Source organism: Canis lupus, chromosome 21, assembly GCF_011100685.1.
Source record: "Canis lupus familiaris isolate Mischka breed German Shepherd chromosome 21, alternate assembly UU_Cfam_GSD_1.0, whole genome shotgun sequence".
NCBI lineage: Eukaryota > Metazoa > Chordata > Mammalia > Carnivora > Canidae > Canis > Canis lupus.
Window position 1 is genome coordinate 25,146,797 of NC_049242.1, and position 13,001 is coordinate 25,159,797.

Consider the following 13,001-nt stretch of genomic DNA (forward strand, 5'->3'; position numbering starts at 1 on the left):
TCTCTCTCTCTCTCTCTCTCTCTCTCTATCATGAATAAATACATAAAATCTTAAAAAAAATAAAATAGTCCCAGCAACATTCATTACCCAAGGGGAGATAACAGTGCAGTGTGACTGGTCCTCTCAGCCAGCCCTCAGCTTTCTAGCAACCTATCTCCTGTGCTGGCCTCTCGGCTCAGGCCCAGTCCTGGAGGACCTGGGAGAAGGGGAAGTCTCCGCCCCTGGGAAATGCAGAATGTGGGAGGACTAGCCACTCTGAGCAACGGCACACAGTGTCAGGGCCTCCCAGGTCACAGGCCCACAGCACTAGAGGGAGCCTCCTGGTTCAGACTATTCTCATGGTGACCTCTCGGCCTCGCTAGCACTTGTCCTCCTCCACACCGGCCGCACCCTTCGCTCTGCTCCTTCACTACTCACATCAGGCCTTTCCTCCATCTAGAAGGGACAGGGAAGTTTCCAGGAGGCCCTCCCTCTTCTCTTCTTCCTCTGAACTTTCATTTCTTCCACTAATACTGGTGGAAGCCTGCTCCGGGGTAGGGCCTCAAATGAAACGGAAAGTGGGCCCCACCTGCACAAAGCCTCAGCGGTTCCCAGGAAAGGGCAATGACCTCTCCATTCTGTGAGTGTTGGTGTCTGTGCCTCCCCACTGGGACTGGGAGCCCTGCGGGGGCAGGAGCTGTGTCTGTCCTGCAGAACTCAGAGGAATCAGTCCTGTTGCTAAAGACTGGGCAAGGGAGGGTTCCTGTGGTGGGCGAGTTTATATAGGAGGGAAGGGGACAGGAATAGAGTCTGGCTGTGCAGGAGCCAGTGAGGAGACCTGCCTGCCTCACTGAGCAAGGGGTGGGGGGTGAGGTGAGCCAGTGCACAGGGTAAGAGGAGCTCAGGTGCCGCTTCCTGGGGCCTTGAGCTTCTCTCCACAGCTCTCAGTTTCCCCAACAACTGGTTCTCCCTCCCTCCCCCTCTACCCTCCAACAAGGCATCTAGAAGTCCATGAGTGAGGGACTCAGGGAGCAACAAGGTGGGCGGCCAGGACTCTGGTCATCTGAGAGTCTAGAACCTTCCCATGTTTAAGTCCTGGCTCCAGTTGCCTTTTCTACCTGGAGTAGCCAGCTAAAATGCAAGACACCTGCTTAAATGTGAATATCAGAAAAAGAACAAATGATTCTTTAGCATAAATTAATATTTGAGACAAGCTTACATTAAAAAACTTATTCATTGCTCTTCTGAAGTTCAAATCTTTATTTGCTAACCCGAGCAAATCTTTGCCCAGTCCCTATTTCAGAATCTGCCACTCACTCCTACAATGAGGCTCCGGGAAACCATCAGAGAAGTCCTGGGCTCTTGCAACATATTCAACAAAACAGGAATTTAGAGCTGGAAGGAACATGGAAGATTATTTAGCTCCATCCCTCCTCCTATATGTGGCTCAGGAGACTGAGGCCCAGAGAGGACAGGCGCTGGCAAGCCCTTCACACCCCCTTGGCTGCACCTTGGGCCTCCTAGGGAGCAGGACCCCAGAGGCCAGGACCTTTCCAGGTAAGGCAAGGCAGGAGTCTCCTGGTTCCCACTCTGCCCCCTACCCCCACTGCCCAGGCAGCTTCCTGGATCCTGACACCCCCAGGTGAGTCACCTCCACCTGTTAGGACAGATCTGGAGCAGTGCCAAGCCTCTGGGCTCCTCACCTCTTGCTGGGCTCCCTGCCCAGAGGAATGAAGTTGGTGGGGAGAGGGGGGTCTCACGAGGAGTGGGTGCAGGAGTAGGTGGGTGGGGTTTGACTTTGTGGGAGAGGCTAGTCTTCCCGAAAGCTCATGGCCTGGCCATTCCCCTCAGGCCCTTCTACTTGCCAGGCCCACAGCAGCCCTCCCAGATGACTCAGCTCAACTCCCAGTGAGGCAGGATGTGGGGGCAGGGTCTTGACCAAAATCGTCCAGCCAGGTGGGTCCACCATCAGGTTCTTTCTCTCAAATGAGTACTCTGTGCTCCCTGCTGAAACTGCCCACCCCCACCCTGCTCTGTATTTCTTCATCTCACTTTGCCCTTCTTGACATTATACTATGTATTTGCTTGGTTTTTGTCAGCCTCTGGTTAAGACATAAATCCCTCTCCATGTCTTGAGAGCCTTGAACAGTGCCTGACACTGAGTAGGGGCTGAATAAACATTTGTTGCCCCTGTTACATCTCACGTGGTGTGGGACACGTTACATGACACCACAGCCCCCCCTTCCCCAACGTGCATTGCAGGTTCTCCAGCAATGGCTGTGCGTGCGGCTGGGAGCCTCCAGGTCTGGGGGTGTGGCTTCCTCCCCCGCTTGCAGCCCAGCCTCCGTCTGGTCCGGAATGAGAAGCAACAGCACAGGGCTGAGATGGGCGGACAGTGGCTTTGGGAGCGCTGCGCGGTAAGGAGCTGGGCGTCCCCGGCTGCCCCAGTGCACCCTGCTGGACCGGACAAGCCTACGAGGCTGGGGCTGGGCCGTGGTGGGGAAGCTCCGTCCCAGAGGCCCGACCCGCTGACCACTCCCTGACCCTGTGGCCCCGGGACAGCACTGAGCCAGGAGCTGCTGACCTGTCACCTGGCCCAAACCCACCCCTCTCTAGGCCTCCTTCTGCCTGCCTCTATAATGATGGTTTCAGGCTGGCTACAAGGCCTGCCATTCAGCCTGCCTTTGGCTTCTTCCTACTTCCTCTCCACCCCAGACCTGTGCATCAGTCACTCCTACCCAACCTCCTGGGGTATCCCCAGAACCTCCCCTCTATCCTGTCAGACCCTTTACTGACCCTTCCCAGCAGCCCAAGTCCAAGTCCAATCATAGACTGCAGGTGGTTGGGGCTCCTAGGACTATCCTGGGGCTCCTTGGGACACTTCCAAGTCATTCAGAGGCTGTTACCTGGAGTTGCCTGGCCCAAGCCCTCTGACCAGTCTAGATAGTCCCATTTCTAGTCAGACCATCTCTCTGGTATGTCCAGCTGATCTCTGCATCTTTCCGCAGACCTGCTCCTCTCTCAACCTCAGCAAGGGTACCTCCAGCCAGTTGGTCACCTGGGCCCCAAACTCTGAGAATCGTGGAGCTTGCCTTCCCTCCCTGCTTGCCCTCATCCGATCTGTCACTCAGTCCTGGCCATCCCTCTGTAATATCCTGAGGATGGCCCACTTCCCAGCTTCTTCAGCCTCACATGTACACACTTTCTTTTTTCTCACCTGACCTTGAAAGCAGAGGGCTCCTCGACTCCACTCTCTCTGCCTTCAGTCCACATTCCATGCAGAAGCCAGGGAGGAAATACCATCGGCAGCAAATCCAGCCTCATCAGTTCCCTGCTCAAAACCCTCCCATGGCTTCTCACTGCCCTCAGGATAAAGTTGGCTCCTTGGCCTGGCATTCAAGGCTCTTCATGATCTGCCAGTCTCACCAGCTCACACTGCTGCCTCAGTGACTGCTGAGCATTTAGCTCCCACCTGGAAGGACTCTTTCCTTCCTAATCCTAAAATTCCTCTACTTTCAATCACCTGGAGAGTCCACAGTGGGAATAAACTTGTTATCCAGGGAGGAGACATAAACAAGGCTTTTTTTTTTTTTTTAAAGATTTTATTATTAATTAACTCATGAGACACACACACACACACACACACACACACACACACACACACACAAAGAAGCAGAGACACAGGCAGAGGGAGACGCAGGCTCCATGCAGGGAGCCTGACGTGGGACTCCATCCCAGGTCTCCAAGATCACACCCTGGGCTGAAGGCGGCGCTAAACCGCTGAGCCACCTGGGCTGCCCCAAACAAGGCTTTTCTCAGGGTGCATGTGTGTGTGTTTTAGAGTCAATGTTGATCTGTTTATTCATGTACACAGCCTTGTTTCAGAAAGGATTTGAGGTGGGCCATTAAATATTTACTAAGTGCCAGCCCTGTGCAGCAGAGTCCCACATGCACACGCAATCATCCATACTCCCACTCACAGATCCAACCAGGAAACCATGAGGGCCAGGGCAGAGGGCTTTAGGGCGAGAGAGCTCGGGAAGAAATCAGGAGTCAAGGAGGTGGGAAGTTGGGTTGGAATGAGTCAACAGGAGAAGGGCATGAGAACAGACAGGAACAGAGGGAACAGAAGGAGCAAAGGTTGCAGGTAGGGGAAGAGAGGAGAACCACAGCTTCCCTCTGTGACCTCTGCTTGCATTTCCTTTCCCTCTTGCCCAGGTCAGCTTCAAGACTTATTTCCTCTTGCAACATCATGGGGTGAGGGACAGCAAGGATAGAGGCAATGGGGGTGAAGACTATGGGAGCCACTCAGGCTCCAGTTCCCCATGGGAAGGAGCCCGTGTCCCCAGCCAGCTGGCAGCTCCATGGGCACAGCATACTCCTGAGTTCTCAGGGCTCTTCTCGTCCTCTATTCATCCCCTCTGTCCCAACCAGTCTGTGAACATGTATAACCACATCCATGTCATCAGGGAGGAAACAAAGGACCAGAATGTTGGTGTTAGAGCAAGGACTCCAACCCTGTGTTATCAGAGGCTAAAATGCCTCCTGTTTCAGGTGCTGTCTGCTACTGAATCCTAGACATGAGATGGCAAGGGGGCTTAGGAAGTAGGTGTTGTGTTAGCATCCCTCTCTGCACTTTTCAGGAAGAGAGGTTCCAAGGCCCAGAATTGACCATGGTGGGCTACTTTAGATGCTGGGCCCCTCTTCATCTCCACCCTGCCCTGGGCTGCAGAGCATAGAACCCAGCTGGGCACCAGGAGCCCTGGCTGGGCTATCACCTGCTGTGTGACTCAGGTCCAGGCCCCGGACCCTTGCCCTTTCTCTTCTGCAGTCAAGGTGCAAAGCCAGAGGGTCTTCAGGTCCTGAGTTCCCTGACCTCTGTGGCTTCTGGTTTCCATAAGATTTGGTTTGTCTGTCTGGAGATGGTTGTCAGATTGAGAGTAGGACCAGATTCCATCCCCTCCTGCTGGGCTGTACCAAGGGGGACTCTCCAGGCCATGGGGATGGTGGCCAGGGGGTAAAGAGTCTAATTTTATCTGTTGTAGTCGAAGCTGGGGCTGGGCTGGCCTGCTCCCCAACTGACCCCAACTGACCCCAAGACTGGGCAGGGAACTGACTCAGGTTGATCCGAGGCAGCTGTCAAGACAACCCTAAAATTAGCCCCAACAGGGATAGGGAGGGGCAGCGGCCCAGGCCTCAGGCTCCAACAGTCCCAAGGGACCCAGCCCTCACCTTACTCAAGGAGGGAGAGGTCGAACAGAGTCCTGGCAGCGACCCCACCATGATGCTGGGCGTGGAGAGTCACAAGCAAGTATGGACACATTGCAGGAGAGGAATTGAAGAACGGGCAGCGTCTGCCAGTTGCCTGGGCCCTGGTGCGGTTCCAGCCCCCAGCCTGTCAGAGCCCTGGGAGGGACCAGGGAGGGACCTTGCTATTTACATTCTTTTAGAACCAGGACCAGGGATCCAACCTGTCCTCCCAAGGCTGAGTTGGATCACCTCACACATCAGCACCCACTCCCAAGCACAGGGGAGGAGCCAGAGGGTAACCAGCCTGCTGATAGGGCACAGATTGGAGACACCAGGGACAGGACCCAAGCCAGCCTCCTCTTGCTCAGAGATAATCACCCAGTTCCCTACTCTCTACCCTGGTGTTTTGAGGACCTTATTAAAATGCAGATTCTGATTCAGAAGCTCTGGAGTGGGGTATGAGATTCTTCAAGACTCTAACAAGATCTCAGCTTGGTCTGCAGACCATACTTTGATCACAAGTTTTACTTCCCAGCCAGACTGGTTAGACCCCAAGGCCAGGTTTCCTGTCTCTATTCCACAGAAATCCCCTACCTCTAGCCCAGGAGTCTGGCACAGGCATACAGGTACATGATACACATAGCAGGTGGCTGAGTTTTTTCATTATGGGTTCTTGCATGGGTATGTAGGTGTGCATGGTGATCCTTGTGCCTCAGGGTATACTGCACATGGCTAGTGACATGTGTAGAGAATATACAAAGATGTGTGTTTATCATAACAATGAAAAGCAGCTAAAGTTTTAAAAATATCTAACCTTTATTGAGTACCATGTCCTGGTAAGGTTTTAACAGTGTTACATACAATAGCTTATTTAACTCATAACAATTCTGAAGAGATGAGAAAATGGAGACTTGCAGAGGTTAAGTGGCTTGCTCAGGATCACATAGCCGATTAGCAGTCAGGGCGGCCAGTCAGGATTGGGCTCTACATGGGCACCTGCCTTGGTGTATGTGGATCTGGGAGCATGTGTGTGATTGGTGGGCAGGGGTATGCACAGGAAAGTAAAGCAGCAGCAAGGACAAGTAGGTGAGGTAGGAGTCGTTCACAATAATTCAGAGCATGTGCAGAAAGCAGGTGGGGAGAAGGAAGGAGACACAGGTGTGAATCAGACCAGCCTGGGCTTGAATCCTCACGCTGGCTAAGCTTTGACTTCCTCCTCTGTGAAATGAGTCTATAATAGTTGCCTTATGAGGCTGCTCCTGCGAGAAGGAAATACAATAACAAATACAAAGTGACAGGCCCAGGGAAAGGCTAACACACAATAGGTGTGGGGGATACATGAGCTGCTCCCCAACTCCAGGGCTGGTATGCTTGGCTGTTTGGGGCGTGGCTTCTGACATGGTTGGTTGCAGCCAGCTCACTGGATTAAGAGGAGGAATGCAGGGAAGGCCAAGGACAAGGAGAGACAAGGCCAGTAGGGCTGTGTTGGGGTCCCAGCTGAGAGAGCATCCCAAGGAGATACAGGCATCCAGTCAGAGTTCAGAATCTGGCCCACTTCCCTTTGTTGGCCGAGACAGGAGGGGCTACAAGGCTGGAGACACTCCAACTCTGGAGAAGCCCTCTCAGGAAAACAAACACCTTGTCCCTTGACTCAGCCCTCCGCTATGCCAAACACATCAGCCATCATGGTCCTCCACGGACCATGCCCTCCTCTGAGGGCCAAATATCCTCTGGGCTGGGCTGGAGGGACTTTAGTGATTCATTTTCTCTTCCTCCACCCATGAACCTAATGTTGCTCCTGGAGCTGGGGTATCTCAAAGTTTGCGGCCTCCTGTAGGCCTCTAAAAAGTGGGAAGTTGCATTGGTAGGCATCAGTCTTTCTTGGGTCTCATATGGATCCCCTGGACCACCTAGAAGCAGGTGCTGGGGAATGGGCCCTAAGGAAACATTGCTTATGAGAGCTGGCCAAAGGTGGGTCCAGATGGCTCACTGAATTCATCTCCTTTGTTTTCTACGCAAGGATCCTAAGGCCAAGAGATGGCCATCACCGGGTCACCAGGAGAAGGAATACAAAGCTCACCCCAGCTACCCACCCACGGTGCTGATGGGAGAATCCAGAGAGGCTATGAAAGACTCTATCGCCCCCGTGTGGCAAAATGGGAGAAAGACAGGGCTGAGCGGAGGTTTGGGAAATCTTAGGCTCTTAGGTGGAGCGACTGCAGTGCCCCTCCTGGGTAATAGGCTGAGGGCTCTCTCCAGTTACACAGTCCCTGCCCCTACTGGATTCATCAAATCCCTTGGGAATGCTGAGAGGGCATTGTGAGGGAGTGAATTGAATTCCTTGTAAATTTGTAAATGGAAGGAAGCAGTGTGAAGTAAGAACATAGATTTATGCACAAAAATGTTCATCAAGTCCACGTCAGTAGGGGCGCCTGGGTGCCTCGGTTGGTTGAGTGTCTGCCTTCCGTTCAAGTCATGATTTAGGGTCCTGGGATCAAGTCCCCAGTTGGGCTCTTTGCTCAGCAGGGAGTCTGGTTCTCCCTCTGTGCTCTCTCTCTCTCTCAAATAAATAAATAAATCTTAAAAAAAAAATCCATGTCTGTAAATGCAACACTTGGGTTGACAATTGTTTAAGTGCCTGATGGGTACAGGGGTTCGTTATACTATTCAATTCATTTTTGTGTGTTTGAAATGCTGTGAAACAAAGGAATTAATAGGAAACATAAAGGTCCAACAATAAGAATCTAAATAAATTATGATGCAGCTGTACAAAGGAATAACATCTAAAAACATTAAAAATGCTGCCATGGACTTTTTTTATTTTAATTATAACAGATTTATCAAGGGGTGCCTGGCTGCCTCAGTCAGAAGAGCATGCAACCCTCACTCTCAGGGTCGTGAGTTCCAGCCCCATATTGGGTCTGGAGATTACTTTAAAATAAATTTTACAATGAAATAAAATAAAAATAACAGATTATTAATATATAGGTCACATAAAATATATTACCCACTTAAAGTGTACAATTCAATGATTTTTAGTATATTCACAAAATTTTACAACCATCACCATAATCAATTTCAGAACCTTTTCATTACTCCACAGCAAATGCCCATACCCATTAGCAGTCACTGCGCATTTGCTCACAAACCTCCCCTCTTCTAACCCAGCCCACAGATACTTTCTGTCTCTATAGGTTTGTCTTTCTGGACATTTAATGAAAATGGAATCAATCATATAATATGTGGTCTTCTGTGTCTGACTTTTCACACATCCTATAATGTTTTCAAGGTGTATGCAGGTATCAGCACTTCATTCCTTTTAAAACTTTTTAAAAGTTTTATTAATTTAAGTAATCTCTACACCCAACCTGGGGCTCAAACTCATGATCCCAAGATCAAGAGTGGCAAGCTCCTCCAACTGAGCCAGTCAGGTGTCCCATTACTTCATTCTTTTTTATGGCTGAATAATATTCCATTGTATGGATATGCCACATTGTATTTATTTATTCATTAGTTGGTGGACATTTAGGTTGTTTCCATTTTTCAGCTATTATGAATAATTCTATTAACATTCATGTACAAGTTTTTGTTTTTAAAGATGAACTTATTTATTTATTTGGGAGGGGCAAAGGGAATGGGACAGAAAGTCTTAAGCAGATTCCTCACTGAGTTTGGAGCCCCATGTGGGGCTCAATCTCACCACCCTGAGATCATGACCTGAGCCAAAACCAGGAGTTGGACACTTAATCTACTGTGCCACCCAGGGGCCCCTCATGTACAAATTTTTGTATAGGTATATACTTTCATTTCTCTTGAATATATAATTATGAGTGAAGTTGCTGGATCATCTGATAACTCTATGCTTAACTATTTGAGGAACTGTCAGGTTATTTTCCAAAGGGACTACACCATTTTACATTCCCACAGGCAGTGTATGAGGGTTCAAATCGTTCCACATCCTTGCCACATTTGTTACTGTCTTTTTTATATTCTAGACACCCTAATGGGTATAACCATGTAATTTTTAATGACATGGAAAATGTCCTTGGTATAATGTTAGATTTTTTTTTTTTAAGCAGGCTTTGGAACTGTTGATACAGTGTGACCTCAACTCCTAAAATATATGTGTCCACAGAAATCAGACCAAAAATTAATCTATGAAAATGTTACTATGGTTATCTGTGGATAATTTGGGGTGAATTTTCTTCTTTCTTAAATTTTTGATAATGTGAACGTGTATTTTTTTAAGGTTTTATTTATTTATTTGAGAGAGAGAGCACATGTGAGTTGGTGGGGGAAGGGCAGAGGGAGAGAGAGAGACAGACTCCCCACTGAGCAGGGAGACTGCCAGGGGCTCCTGAGATCATGACCTGAGCCAAAGGTACCCTGTGAACATGTATTGATAAGAAAAAATATAATATCATATAATATCATACAAGAAGGTAAAAAAAATCAACAAATATTAGAGAGAGAATGCAAATGAATTAAAATAAAACATTCAAAATGTATTGAATGAAATTGATTACATGCCCAGTAATATATAGAATCTTGGGCAGTTGGCAGGAGGGTCAAAGTGGAGATGGGAGAGTCAGGCCACTGATTCCTGAGTGTGAGGGTGTCTAGAAAAGGAACATCACTCTCAGTGGGAATCAGGGAGTGGACAAGACAACCCTGAAATTGGCTAGAGTCTGAAACAAGAGGCAAGTTTAGATTCACAAAGATGGGGGAGGGGGTATAGGGTACAGATCACAGATATGTCAGCACAGGCCTGATCTCTCCACACATAGGGCACTGAGGTTACAGACAAGGGTTCCAACATCACTATAGGCAGAGACAATCACCTGCCACAAGCCTGGCTTTGCCTTAACTTGGGATGACTCACCTTGCTCAGTGTGCTAAGGATGAGTTTTCTAATCTGAAATGGCTGTGATAACCCTCCTTAAGGGTTATTGTGAGCATCCAGTGAGATAAGAGTATAGAATAGCCTCTAGCACAGACCTGACCCACAACAGGTGAATAATTTGTTACAAGTAAAGAGGGAGAGGCAAGGTTGATTCTAAGGATAGGATGATGATGGTCAACACAGGGAGGAGGGGTACATTCCAGGCAAATGCAGCTGGGATTCTGAGTCCGGCTGAGGGTGAGGTGTTGGAGGGAGGGGTACCAAGTCCTTTCACAATAGAGGAGTTACCCCAATAAAGACACGAATAGCCTCCTGGGAGGGAAGCCAAGAAGCTATGATGTCTACATTTACCAGCTGAACCCAAAGAGGGCAGAGCTCGCTCAAGGTCACAAAGGGAAATTCTGGCCTCTCAGCTGAGGGCTGTATTGCAGGAAGTGGCTGCAGGAGTGGGGGCTGCGGTGGGAATCAGGGATTTGCATCTGAGCCCTGTGCAATCCTCCCCACCCACATCTCAGGCAAGTGGCCCCTGGTGACTAAGGAGTTGAAATAAAGCCAGAGGGCAGTTTTGTTTTGTTTTGTTTTTTTCTTTTACTCCTCTATTTCTTCCAAGCCCTCCTCAATGGGTATGTGCTACTTTGTCACTGTAGTGTGGTACATGTTACTGTTGCTGCTTTTTAAAGAACATTTCCAGGACAGCTTGCTTAGACTTTGAAAAAAGTCAGTGTTACAAAATTCTGCAACTTATTGTCAAATGTTTCTGGAGGGAAGAAAGTATCCAGGGAAATAAAGCAAATGTGGCATATTATTAACAATTGATGCACTGTCAGCAAAGAGTATGTGGGTGTTCAAGGCACCACTCTTTTAACTTTTCCATAGACTTGAAATTTTTAAGAAAAGGCTTTGGGGAAAAGGCAAAATATAAAATCATACATACATTGTGAACCAAAATTTGGAAGAAAGGAACACCAAGCAAAGAAACAAAGTCTTTGCAACCTTGGTTTAGTTTGCAGATACAATACCAGAAACACGATTCAGAAATGAAAAATATCGATAGGTTGGACTTCATCAAAATTAAGAACATCTGCTATTGGAAAGACATTGTTAGGAAAATGAAAAGACAAGCCATTGACTGCTAGCAATTATTGCAGATCACACATCCAAGAAAGTAGCTTTATCCAGCATAGCTATAAAACACACACACACACACACACACACAAACCTATAAAAATATAAAGAACTCTCAAAACTCAATAATAAGAAGACAAACCATCTAATTAAAATATGCAAAAGATTTGAGCAGATACCTCACCAAGGTATATGGATGGTATATGCTTCTTTAGCACACAGAAAGGTGCTTACAAGGTAAAAACTAGCAGAATAGAAGTATGGAGACAAATAGATGAATCCACTATCATAGTTGGAGATTTCAACACCCTCTTGTCAGAAATGAACAGAGTCAGAGGGCAGAAAATCAGTAAGGACACAGTAGAACTCAATAACACCATCAATCAACTGGATGTAATTGACATCTATGCGACAGCAGAATACACATTCTTCTCAAGCTCACGTGGAATATTCACCTAGATGTTCTACAACACTATGGGTCATAAAACACACCTTCAGAAATTTAGAAGAATAGAAATCCTACAGTGTCTGCTCTCAGACCACAATGGAATGAAACTAGAAATCAGAAATAGAAAAATAATTGGAAAATCCCAAAATATGTGAGGATTAAATAACACACTTCTAAGTAACACATGGGTCAAAGAGGAAATCTCAAGAGAAATTTTAAAATATTTTGGATCAAAAAAATGAAAATACAACTTATCAAAATCTGTGGGATGTAGTGAAAGCAGTGCTGAGAGGGAAATTTATAGCATTGAATGCATATATTAGAAAGGAAGTGAGATCTGAAATCCATATTTCAGTTTAGGAAACTAGAACAAGAAGAGCAAATTAAATCCAAAGGAAGAAGAAGAAAAGAAATTAGAAGAATTAGATCAAAGGGGCACATGGCTGGTTCAGTCAGAACAGGCAACCCTTGCTCTCAGGGTTGTGACTTCAAGGGTGGGTGTAGAGATTAGTTAAAAATAAAAATCTTCTAAAAAACAGAATTAGAGCAAAAATCAATTAAAAGGAAAACAGAAGGGCAGCCCGGGTAGCTCAGAGGCTTAGCGCCACCTTCAGCCCAGGGCCTGATCCTGGAGACTGGGGATCGAGTCCCACGTCAGGCTCCCTGCATGGAGCCTGTTTCTCCCTCTGCCTGTGTCTCTGCCTCTCTCTCTCTCCATGTCTCTCACGAATAAATAAGTAAAATACTTTTTTTAAAAGGAAAAATCAATAGAGAAAAATTAATGAAATCAAAACCTGGTTGTTGAAAAGATAATAAAATGATACATCTGTAGCTGGGCTAACCAAGAAGAGAGGCTGTAGATTACTAATATCAGAAATGAAAGGGAGAAATTCATTATAGATTCCAAGGACATAAAAAGAATAATAAGGTAATATAGTGAACAATTATGCCCACAATTTTGATAACCTAGGTGAAATGGACCAATTCCTTGAAACACACAATCTGCAGAAACTCACACAAAGAAGAAGTAGACTATTTAAATAGGCCTATCTCTATTCAAGAAATTGAATCAATGACTAAGAACCTTTGCAAACAGAAAACACCAGGCCCAGATGGGTTCACTGGTGAATTCTACCAAACATTTAACAAAAAAATTATACCAATTCCTTACAATATCTTTCAGAGGCTATAAGCAGAGAGAATACTTCCTAACCCATTCTGTGAGGCCAGAATCACCCTAATACCAAAACCAGACAAAGACAAGAAAAGAAAACTATAGACCAATCTTTCATGAAC

The 13,001-nt window shown here is 47.2% G+C and overlaps 1 long non-coding RNA gene across 3 annotated transcripts; it reads left to right on the forward strand.

Annotated features, from left to right (window-relative positions):
• Positions 1 to 286: 286 nt before the first annotated feature.
• Positions 287 to 8,025, forward strand: LOC111091609. Of its 3 annotated transcripts, none has more exons than XR_005375364.1 (4): positions 287 to 619; positions 1,271 to 1,536; positions 2,242 to 2,396; positions 7,250 to 8,025. It is a non-coding gene; the product is annotated as an uncharacterized LOC111091609 (long non-coding RNA). The 3 variants fall into 3 exon arrangements; XR_005375362.1 differs by lacking the exon at positions 7,250 to 8,025 and adding an exon at positions 2,988 to 3,553; XR_005375363.1 differs by lacking the exon at positions 7,250 to 8,025 and adding an exon at positions 3,213 to 3,553.
• The last annotated feature ends 4,976 nt before the right edge of the window (positions 8,026 to 13,001 follow it).